The sequence below is a fragment of the Emydura macquarii genome, unplaced genomic scaffold (genome assembly GCF_026122565.2).
Source record: "Emydura macquarii macquarii isolate MOO-44397 ecotype Brisbane River unplaced genomic scaffold, CSIRO-AGI_Emac_v2 contig_1551, whole genome shotgun sequence".
NCBI lineage: Eukaryota > Metazoa > Chordata > Testudines > Chelidae > Emydura > Emydura macquarii.
The window spans coordinates 17184843-17197746 of record NW_027131688.1 but is presented as its reverse complement, the minus strand read 5'-3'; positions in this window follow the sequence as shown (position 1 = coordinate 17197746).

Sequence of the window (12904 nt, the reverse complement as noted above, 5' to 3'; positions counted from 1 at the left end):
TGTTTTCTTTTTATTTGTCTGTTTTGTTTATTTTTAAAGCACACAGCCATCTGAAAAAGAAAACACAACCTATTGTGGCTCCGTTTTGGAGCTCTAATAGGATTTTAATTAAGTAGAATGTTTTGTTTGCATTTCTTTTACCCCTTCTATAATATACACTGCATGTGTCATGGGAAAATGCACATTTCTTCCGTAGTTTAACTTCTATAACATTATATTTAGCAAAGCTTTTGATATGGTCTCTCACAGTATTCTTATCAGCAAGTTAAAGAAGTATAGGTTGGATGAATGGACTATAAAATAGATAGAAAACTGGCTAGAGCATAGGGCTCAACGAGTAGTGATCAATGGCTCCATGTCTAGCTGGCAGCCGGTCACAAGCAGAGTGCCCCAGGGGTCAGTCCTGGGGCTGGTTTTGTTCAACATCTTCATTAATGATCTGGAGGATGGGGTAGATTGCACCCTCAGCAAGTTTGCAGATGACACTAAGCTAGGGGGAGTGGTAGATACCCTGGAAGGTAGGGATAGGATACAGAAGGACCTAAACAAACTGGAGGATTGGGCCAAAAGAAATCTGATGAGGTTCAAAAAGGACAAGTGTAGAGTCCTGCACTTAGGACGGAAGAATCCCATGCACAATTACAGACTGGGGACCGATGAGCTAGGCAGCAGTTCTGCAGAAAAGGACTGGGGGGGTAACAGTGGATAAGAAGCTGGATATGAGTCAGCAGTGTGCCCTGGTTGCCAAGAAGGCTAATAGTATATTGGGCTGCATTAGTAGGAGCATTGCCAGCAGATTGTGGGAAGTGATTATTCCCCTCTATTCGGCATTGGTGAGGCCGCATTTGGAGTATTGTGTCCAGTTTTGGGCCCCCCACTACAAAAAGGATGTGGAGAAGTTGGAGAGAGTCCAGCGGAGGGCAACAAAAATGAGTAGGGGGCTGGAGCACGAGACTTATGAGGAAAGGCTGAGGGAACTAGGCTTGTTTAGTCTGCAGAAGAGAAGAATGAAGGGGGATTTAATAGCAGCCTTTAACTATCTGAAAGGGGGTTCCAGGGAGGATGGAGCTAGGCTGTTCTCGGTGGTGGCAGATGACAGAACAAGGAGCAACGGTCTCAAGTTGCAGTGGGGGAGGTCTAGGTTGGACATTAGGAAAAAGTTTTTCACTAGGAGGATGGTGAAGCACTGGAATGGGTTACTTAGGGAGGTGGTGGAATTTCCATCTTTGGAGGTTTTTAAGATGTGGCTTGACAAAGCTCTGGCTGGGATTATTTAGCTGAGGTTAGTCCTGGTTAGTCCTGCTTTGAGCAGGGGGTTGGATTAGATGACCTCCTGAGGTCCCTTCCAACTCTATGATTCTATGATATTAGCTGTATCAATTTTTACATAAAGTGCAACTGTTTATTTGTGCTTACAGAGTTTTCATGTACCTTTATCAAAGTGACAGTATGATTACTCAGCACCACCTTAAGGTTTAGTGTTTCTAACCTTGCTTCTCTTGTGCACCTCTCCCCTGCTCTTGCTTCAGAGGGGCACAGTCTTTTACATTCTTCATTCTTTTACTGCAGCTCTTATCTGCTATTTTGTTACCAAAAAAAGGACCAGAGTCTTTCCCCATTTTCCTGGTTCTGGCTGCCCCTGCCACAGCCACAGCCACATCCTCTGATCTTTATTTAGAAAGATATTAAACTTTATCAAGCATTGAGATACCTCAAGGCTTATATGCTAAATAACAAAGCCAAACAGCCGTAGTTTCCTGTGTCTGGCAAAAAGCATTGCCAGTTTTGCAACTTTGAATGAAAGATTCAAATGGATTTTTAGTAGCATTACTTAAAAAAACAAAACAAAACCAATTCATCTTAAACCAACAAAACGGGATTTTACAAACTAGGAGTGTTGGTTTAGGTCCTTAAAAACCTTACATATTTACACAATATATTTACACTCATGCTTTTTCTAAACATCCCTAGCACTGCTTTTATTTTTACACAGCTGTACACAGATTACATTCCCTTTTATACATTTGGAAGCAATGGAAACCCTTTATGTTCTTTTAGTAATTTTGATTACATCATCCCTATTCAAATGATTTAAATTAATTAGATTGCTACAGGCCGAGAGAAAGCTATTTACAATTGATTATTTACAGATCATTCATAGAATCATCTAGTCCAACCCCCTGATCAAAGCAGGACCAACCCCAACTAAATCATCCCAGCCAGGGTTTTGTCAAGCTGAGCCTTAACAACCTCTACAGATGCAGATTCCACCACCTCCCTCAGTAACCCATTCCAGTGCTTCACCACCCTCCTACTGAAAAATTTGTTCCTAATGTTCAACCTAGACCTTCCTCACTGCAACTTGAGATCATTGCTCCTAGTTCTGTCATCTGCCACCACTGAGAACAGCCTAGCTCCATCTTCCCTGGAACCCCCTTTTCAGGATGTTGAAGGCGGCTTTCAAATCCCCCCTCATTCTTTTCTTCTGCAGACTAAACAAGCCTAGTTCCCTCAGCCTCTCATGTCATGTGCTCCAGCTCCCTAACCATTTTCATTGCCCTCTGGTGGACTCTCTTCAATTTGTCCACATCCTTCCTGTAGAGCAGTGTTTCTCAATTAAATTTGGCCACGGAACCCTTTTGAACTCGATAAATAATTGCGGAACCCCCCAAACTCTTAACAGTATTTTTACATATGGGGCCAAAAAAACTGTTGAAATAAGCTAATTATATACAAACAACTAGGTCAGCATTTCTCAATTAAATTTCCCCACGGAACACTTTAGGCTCCATGGGGAAATTACACTCATACTCGATACCCTCCGTCGAAAAATCCGGGACATCTTCCCTTTTTCGGCGGCGTGGAGAACAGCTGCTCTCAGCGGCGCAATGTCACTTTCTCGTGGAACCCTAACAGTGTTCCCGCGGAACCCCAATTGAGAAACACTGCTGTAGTGGGAAGCCCAAAACTGGAACAATACTCCAAACGAGGCTTCAGCAATGCCGAATAGAGGGGAATAATATCTTCCCTTGATCTGCTGGCAATGCTTCTACTAATGCAGCCCAATATGCTGTTAGCCTTCTTGGCAACCAGGGCACACTGCTGACTCATATACAGCTTCTTATCCACTGTAACCCCCAGGTCTTTTTCTGCAGAACTGCTGCCTACCTCATCGGTCCCCAGTCTGTAGCTTTACATTTCTTCTGTCCTAAGTGCAGGACTCTGTCCTGTCCTTGTTGAACTTCATCAGATTTCTTTTGGCCCAATCCTCTAATTTGTCTAGGTCACTATGTATCCTATCACTACCCCCCAGTGTATCTACCACTCCCCCCACCTTAGTGTCATTGCTGAGAGTGCAATCCACCCCATCCTCCACATCATTAATGAAAATACTAAACCAAACCAGCCCCAGGACCGACCCCTGGGGCACTCAGCTTGAACCCGATGATCTAGCCAGCTTTCTATCCACCTTATAATCCATTCATCCAACCCATACTTCCTTAACTTGCTGGTAAGAGTACTGTGGTAGACGGTATCAAAAGCTTTGCTAAAGTCGAGGTATATCATGTCCACCGCTCTCCCCAATCCAAAGAGCCAGTCACCTCTTCATATAAGGCAATCAGGTTGGTCAGGCATGACTTGCCCTTGGTGAATCCATGCTGACTGTTCCCGATCACCTTCCTCTCTTCCAAGTGCTTCAAAATGGATTCCTTGAGGACCTGCTCCATGATTTTTCTGGGGACTGAGGCAAGGCTGACAGATTGGTGTTCTGCTACTAGTCACTGTGTTAGACTCCATCAGTGAAGTCCAAACGACCTTAGGTTGCCCACATTCTTCACCAAATCTGTTACCCGCACACTTTAGGGCACTCCATCTTTACTCTTCCATGGGCTCAAGGCATACCCTGGTTAATTTAGGCACCCCCACCCTTTCCCAGTTCCTAGGGCTCTGAGCAAAAGGCACCTACCCTTACCGAGTTCCTACTGTTCAGGGCATAATCTTCTGTGGGTTTGCAGAGCCTTTTGCCAGTAAAAGAACCTTACACAGTAATATCCTTAACCTCTATTTATTAACAGTCACCAAAACAGAATGCACATGCTAAGCATACAATGCTCACCACTCCCAGTAAAGCAGAGAAACTTTTCCTGGTGGCCAGTCAAGACCAGATTATCCTCCAGCTCCAGCTTCTGCACTGATGGTTGGCAGGATGTTGAGGTCCTGCAGCTTCTCATCTTGGGCTGTGTCCTGGAGTTAGGGTCCAAAGAACTTCCTTTGGACCCCAGTTTATATGGTTAAAACTTGAGTCCTGCTTAGCTATACCTCAAACAATCACTTTACTAAAGTATTACGAAAAACAAGGTTACTTACCAGTAACTGATGTTCTTCAAGATGTGTTGCTCATGTCCATTCCTCTATAGGTGAGTGTACACCACAGTGCATGGTTCCTGGAACCATGCAGAGTGACAGTGGTGCCTGCAACGCCTAGAGAGGAGTGTTTGTCTTGGTCGTGGCTGATGGAGTTGGGGAGCTGACCCCTGGCTGGCACAAAGTCTCCTCAGGCTAGGGGCAGGTGGTAAAGCAAGCTGCCTCACAACCCTGCGTACCCCCAGAGAGCACCACTTATTCCTGGTGTACATCTCCTACAATATATAGAAGCAGATTTGGACCACATTAGAGATTCGTGTCCAGGGTATGTGATAGTTTTCTTGGATTTGGTTGAGCATCTGAATAATTGATACAGCAACACTTTGGAAGCTATTAATAAACATCAGATGAACAGTCAGAATAGTGGATGGTTAATGGTTGACCAGAAGATGTGTACTCTACAGTCATAGGCGTGCGCAGCACATTTCCTTAGGATGTACATCCAGGGAATTTTCATTAGGGTGTGCACCCTGGGAATCTTTATCAGGGGTGTCAAACGCAATTTAAACATTTAAATTACCTAGGAGTGAAGACTTCAGGGAGTTGCATTCCTTTTTTTCAGCAGAGTGGTGGGTACAATAGTGGAGAGAGAGCCACGTTGGAGGCCCGGTGAATAGGTCAGGGCCACGGCTGGGGAGACGTGCCAAAGCAGGGCTGGTGCTGTGGATGCTGTGGGGGGACTGGAGGAGGCTGGCTGGCTGTGTATGCTAAGTGCAGAACATGATATGCAGAACTGCGTAAATAACTAGTACCTCCTACCAACACCACATCTTTTCCTATTCCAAAACACTAGGAAAGTCAATGGCAATAAACATACATTAATACAGAGTTAAGGTTCCTTGGTGATGTGTTGACCTGATCCCCTGGCAGAACACTAGGTTGAGCAACTCAAACTTCTGAAAACCGGTAGATGCACCTAGGTGAGCAACCTGAACTCTGCCTTCTTTCATCAATGCCCCACTATGCCCCATTAACACACACCTTTACTCTGCCAACCCTGCAGTCGCTGAAATGTACAACCTCTTCACCGCCTTTTTGCAGCCTATTCACTCTCACCCACGGGCCTGCATCAAACACTATTGCAGGACAAAAAGGAAAAAGGTTGCCCACGTCACTTTCCCTCTACCCTATTTGAGCAATGCCTCAATGTGCACACACTCACCTTAGCCCTTGGCCTTGGCAGTACAAGATTCAGGAGGTTCCAGATCCTGGCATACACTCACATACTTAGCAGCTCTCCAGAAATAATACCACATCACACGTGTACAATTTAGGAATGACTTCACAGCCTTTTACAACTCTTACATGGAAGATACCATCTCAACCTATTCTTTCACTTAACCATCATTAAAGCATTAGAATCCTTTCATATTCCACCTCACTGCTGACAATATCCTTTGTAATAAAAGCCTATGCCTCGCTATTGACATAACCTACACAATTCTGCACAGAAATGATGCAGACTGCATTCCGAAGGGACACATGCAACTCTTCCCTTTTCTCACACACTGGGCTGGAGAAAACAGATCTCCTCAGATCACAATCACACCTCTTTCCAGCTCCTCAAAGTAATCCCCGGCTCTCACAAATAGCTCAGTTCAGTAGAGTGGTAACTATTGCCTCTACCAGTCACTGACCCCACTGAAGTACATGAAGATAAATGCTTAGAGACGCTCTCACATCCCAGTTTGCTACTGGCACACCCTTTGTAATAAAACCCTGTGCCCTGCTACTTATATAACGTACACAATTCTGCATTGACATGCATACTGGATTCTAAATGCAGCGCTTCCCTTTGCTCACATACATTGGAGGGTGCAAAACAGATTCTCATAATCACAGCTCTTTTACATCTCCAAGTAATCCACACATGTCCTCATATCCCAAATAACCCGCCCAACTACTGCCTCCACCACTTAGGTATTCCCTAACTAATACTCTGATTGTACCTGGAGCATATGCATGTAATTCCCATTCGCTAGTGCCAGCTTCAAGGGAACAAGAGGAAAGGTGGTGTGGGCAAAATTCTCCCTTCCACCTCCTTTTTTTCCCCCCTTTAATAGTGTTTGGTGGAAACATGGTTGAAAGTGAATGGGTTGTAAAGGAAGTTAAAGAGGTTGTATATTTCAGTGACTGCAGAGTAAGGATGGGTGTTAACAGGGCATACTGGGGCATTACTGAAAGATGGCAGAGTTAAGGTTGTATGGGTAACCTTAACTGTGTATTTCCTGGTTTTCAGACATTTGAGTTTTGCTCGATTCAACATTCTGCAAGGGGATGACCTACCACCAAGCACCCTTAACTCTGCGTTAATGGAGCTTTTTCCCATTGGATAATTTGCAAATGTTAAACCATTGTTAAAGTGCCAGTCTCCTAGGTCGTCTCTCAGCATGGAGACTGTAGGCAGTTTTACTCATAAACCTTAAAAGGGGTAGGACATGACTTCAAATAAATTATTACCTGGTGTCTGCTACCAACAATAACTTCCTCAGTAAGAACAGCAATAGCAGGCCTATAATTTGAGGTACGTAGGATAAGTACTCTAATGTAGCTGACTGGCTGACAGGGTGGAAACGTTTTTACTAAGGATATGTCTATTCTATAGCTGGAGTAAATGAGTTCTGATGTTTCAGCAAAAGTTGAGGCAAGGCTATGCATGCTCTGACAAAGATCTATGAAAACTTAACACACTATTGCCTAATGGATACATTAAAATCAAGCAAAGCTCTAATGAATGTAATTTATAATATGATGACTGCTAAAACAGCAACTCTAATAGTGAAAGGCAGATTTCACAGATAGTTGTATAACTATTTGCTACAAGTCAGAAAATGACAAAGTTGTGACGGTAATGAGGTATATAAAAGAAGCTGGGGGCCAAACTTTATCAGCCTTGAAAATGAGTTACAAACAGCTGTCCATATACCTCTCACGTATCTGAAGCCAGATCAGCAATATTCAATGCATCTCAAAATAGTAGATAATTGTATAAGCTTTGTAAAAGCTCACATTTCTGACTTTATGTTTAAAGTTGATTTTTCTTGATAAAGTGCCCTTACAGCTTTATACTTTCTCAAAGAAGAGAGGTCATGTTCTGAGAGTTTGTCACGTTCCCTGCAATATCTAAGATCCCATAGCATGAAATGTTCAACAATTTCCGTTTGACTACACCCAGTGCAATTTGAACAGAATACCATCTTAACTGCACTTCTGCCCTTGCAATAAATGTTATAGGAACCTTAATGACCAAGGATCCTGGATGTCCATGATAAAAACCCCATAATTCTCTGATAAACCATAAAAATCCATGTTTTCCATGATTAAAATAAAATGCTGAACTTTAGTTTCCCTAGCCATAATATATAGGTATCAGTTGAACACAATGTTTTATTGATAGATTTACAATTTTTAAGCAAGTTCGAAGCCTACCAGCACCATCAATCATTATAATAAAATAAAATTTATAGAATTGCAATTTGTATTTCTTACATATACCAAATACTTCTGTCTGTATTCTATATTTTCAGATTTTTTTTTTTAAATGCACAAAACATAAAGCTCCTGCTGTCATCCCCAAGCGGCGGGGCGCCCACTGTTAACTGAAATCTTATTAAAATATGTAGAATCTGTTTGGCCCACACAATGTTATGGTTAGGTTTATGTGGCCCTCCTGTGCTGGGCACCACTGGAATAAGTGACACTGGTACTTTCAGTAAAATTTAGTTAATATGCATTTTTATTTTTCTACAAAATGTAAAAACTAAAAACTCTGTAAAAATGCAAATTTCATGTTTTTCTGTGGCAAATAGATTTCTAGGATCCGTGTTAATGACCAAAAGTGATCAGGACCTCAATTTAACATCGCAGCGCAAAGACACTACCTCCAACAGCCTATTGACCTTTGCTTTAGGATAGCATTGATTAAAAAATAAGTAGGAAAAATGCCTTCTACTGGAGCAATACCTCTTCCTGTGATACCTAGGTTCTCCCTGGAGATCTTCCATACCAAGTACCAACTAGACATAAAACCACCCAAGGTGGTAGAGCTACAGTATTAAACAGAACTTTGATCTATTTTGTTATAAGATTCATGGCTGTGTAAAAAGGGCGTTTTTCCTTTCAGATGTAAGATGGACAGAGAAAAAAGGCATGTAAATTACATAACATTTAAATAAGTGTAGCTTTTTTCTGCAATTTGGCTTTTTCTTTTTTTAAAATCCAGCTCACTATAGAAAATAATCAATAGTTTGCACTTCTATAGATTCTTTCATTTGAGAATCTCAAAGAACAATCTAAGAAAAGTAATTTGCCCTCAACACCTGTGGGAGGTAAGAATCCTCATTCCACAGATGATAAAAACAAAAGCCTCACAACTAAGCCAGAGGAAGGTTAAGTGACTTGTCCGGAGTTACAAAAGTAGTCGCTGGCAGAGATAAGACCAGAACCCAGGTCTCTTGCCACAGTCCTCTGCCTCAAGAACAAGATCTTCCCCTACATCCACAAATTAAGTTGAATTATGATTATTGATTTAAGTGTTCCAAGGACATACAGTACATTGTATAAATATTTCATACAGTATTTTAATAGGAACATAATCCCTACTAATTCTTAGACTAAAACATCTGGGTTCTCACCTACATCTTCCACATAAGTTCACATATGGCAATGGAAATACTATTTTAGATGCCAACATCTTTGCTATACTGAACTGCTCAGTTTGACACCAGCATCAAAGTATCCAGAGCTGTGTGAATTCATGCCTGAATTCTCTCTTTTTAAAAAAGCAATAAAGGCAATTCTATCTTCCTGTCTTTTGGGTGTCTAACACTTGTCCTTTTTCTAACCAACAAGTTTAAAGGCTCCATTCTGCAACAGCACAACCCGCCACTCCTTTAAAAAAGGCTGATGCTTTTGGAGGCTTCCACAGAAGCCCCAAGATTTATTAAATGGAACTTCCTTCAAAACTTGATCAGTGACCAACGAGTGCAAAGTGAATTTAGAATTAAAATATTCCATTGATTGTAAAGTGTGACAGTTTACTACTTAAATGCATGCACACGGCCATTACCCGTGTTCTCAAATGGGATATTCAACTACAGCCATCATAAGGGATACAATTTCTTCCTAATTACATTTTTCTGCAAACTCTCCTATAACCATTCATGCATTTGGTTATTCTTCCCTTTGAAGGTGGTGGTTGAAATTTCTGGAAATTTTTCCTACTATGAGGAGCCATCACTGGCTTTATGTTTTCCATTTGGCAAATTAGTCAAATGTCAACATTTACAGGGACTGCATGCCAACATCTGGAATTCTCCTGGACCAGTACACAAGTACTTAGAGAAACCAGGGACACTATTCAGTATGTCTTTCTTGAACACAGCTGCTGCTGAAGTCAATAGAAGTGTTGTCCACATAAGAAGTTCTTAGTAGGGCCTTACATTAGTCAGGTAGCACTAGCCTGCAAGCCACAGGCATTCTAGGAAAGGGCATCAGAGTTGGTGGAGTACGAACAAGATTGTGTGCAACTGATTTCTTCCTGCAGGTGTTGTGCAAAATGAAGCACTCGGGACTGTTTCAAGGGGAAAAGGCAGCATGCCGCATTTATTATCAGAAACTAAATTAATAATTATCTTAAGCCTATGCACGCGCGCCCACACACACCAGGAAACATTCTGTAGTTATATAGCTACCAGTCCTGATCGTGGCTTGAGGTCGTAGCTTGGGTCCGTTGCTGGAGTTCGTGGCTCATGGCAGCTACCTGGCCATGGAAGCTGGGCACGAGGAGAGTGGGGTCTTTGTCGGGTGCACACCGACGCTCTTCTTTGATGGTGTGCAGAACGTTACTCTCCCCCAAATCTCACCCAGTCTTTTTATAGGTTTTTTACTTCGGCTGTGTCACGTCGCTTCTCTGTGACCGTTGATTGCCGGACAATAGCAGACGTGACTTTCAGCTCGTTCTTGGTGTCTTGATTAAGTTTTTCTTTTGTTTTCTGGGGTGGATTCTTCTTTTGCTTTTTAGAGATGTGTTCACACTCTTTCAGCCGTTAGGGTGGACTCCACACTTCATCAGGACAAGCTGGCAGTTTGGGTCTGGTTCACACATACATACACCCTCCATTCACACCTTGTTCAAATAAAGTTACCTATTCATCTAAAGGTTTAGAAAGAGTTTTGTACAAGATGGAATACATCTGATCAAAATGGGGTTTTACATTTACATTATGGAGTACGGCTGAGAGGAGTTCAAATATCACAGACAGAATTGTGAGATGGTGATTATACATTCTGGGTATGAATGGTTGGAAACAACTTTAGTAATACCATATAGAGGTTGACACAAATAAGGGTATGAATAAACAAAGCTATGAATGAATCTACGAACAAAGCTATGAATGAATCTACTGGGTTACAAGTTTATTCATGGAAAAGCCAACAAGAGACACCAGAACCTAAGAAGTAAGAGGTTCAGCATCTGTCAGTCCTATAGGCAACACCGAAAAAGGATATCTTCTTTAAAGAAGAATCAAAGGGAAGGTCTGTGAGAAGGGCTAGAGCTGCATGAACCAGATTACCCTAGTTTTGTTTGTATGGAAGTAGTAAAAGAATGAGTTTATTTCTTCTCTTACAGAGATGGCCTAAAACACAAATTTAAGATTATGTCTATACAAGAGAGCTTACAGAGGTGCAGCTGTTCTGCTGCAGGGCTGTAAGATCTCTCGTGTAGCTGCTGTCAGCGGACAGGAGAGAGCTCTCCTGTCGACTAGGATTAATTAGGTTAATAAGCAATCTGTTTAAACATTCTAATATACATTCTAAAAACATTCTAAACGGTTAAACGCTGTGAGCTCCTTCCACTGTGACATGGGGAGTTAAAGAGTTGATGGGGGGGGGGGGGGGGAGGACAGTTATTGACTGGGGGGAGTTAATGATTTGTGTGTTAGACTGAGTTTCTCCGTTAATGAATGAGTAACTCCTCCCCCCAGCACACAATCTCTGAGCCCGAGCAGCTCAAGCTTTCTCGTCTAAACAATTCACTAAACCGTCAGAATGCTGCTCACCAATTAAACATTTATCCTGTTACATCCCTAATGTTGACATAATTAATCCACCCATGGCGATGGCTATGTTGGCGGGAGAAGCTCTCCTGCCGACATAAGCACCTGTGAGGACAGCACTATGTGGGTTTGATTTACGTTGAACAGAGGGGTCGTTTATTCATACCCCTGAGCGACATAAATTATGTCGACATAAGTGGTGGAGTAGACATAGTCTAAGTAACTTTAATGTCATGTTTTCATATATTGTATCAGCCTTCTGAAATTCTACTTTGAGTTTTTTGATGAAAAAATTTTAACTACCCATTATCAAGCGTGATAAAGTAGTTTTTGCACATGGGCCACTACATTTTTGTTTACATTTTGGATGGATGTTTCTAGTGTAAAAAAGGCTGCTTTTTAAAAACATTTTTATTTGTGCCTTACACTTGGGGTATGAATAAAACTGGATCTTTTTTTCAACCGGGCTTTGCCACCCATTACGTTTTATCATCAGGGAATATAGAGTGATTAAGTCATCTAATTTCAAAATTAAAATTATGGTTAAATCAAAATATGAGAAGTGGTGTTACCACTGTGCCCTGAACAACTACAAAACCTAAGTCTGTGGTACCAGCACGAACTTTGAGAACAATCTGTTTGTAATATGGAGAACATGTCACAATAAGTCTACCTTGACCTACATTTGCTAAAGCTAAACCATTCCAGACACTTGTGACTTTGGAACAGCATAGAGATCAGCTTGAGGAGAGAAAACTCCCATTGAAAACTACCATATGAAAGACTAACCTGCTGAAGGATGAAGACTATAGCCGAATTACCCTGTCACTGCATCTGAGGTATCTGGAAAGTGCTTTTTAGCCCAGACCAACAACTGTTTTTAACTTGCCTCCTGATTTCCCTCTTCTTGATCCAAGTTGCTGTTAGTCTCATCAGTCTGAATTCTTATGCCTTTACCCTTGCTGAATGCCTGAAATTTCAAAGAGCTCCAAATATTCTGGATTCCTAAGTGGCAGAGAGGAAGGAGGATGAAGGACAAAAGCATGGACAGAAGGGGTTAGAAATTTAAATTTATCTGAAAAGGAAGAATAGATTTAGTGTTAGCTATTTGCTTTAAAATGTTAATGTCCTCTGTGAAACAGAGTGGTGAGCTGAGCCTTAGCATTTGGACCAGTGGCAGGTGTTTTAGCTATGGTGCCAAATTGCCACATTTCAATTTCTAGAGAAGAGATAGTCATATGATGCATCGAAAGAAACAAGCCTGCTAAAGGCACCAGTGGATCTTACAGAAACCTTCAATGATGTAAAGAAGCTTCTTTCTTATCTTGTAGATTAGATTAAAATCTCATCAGAATGCCGGGAATGCAGTCAACTCTGTGCAAGTACCGCTTACCACAGTCAAACATGTTAGGCTAGGTCTA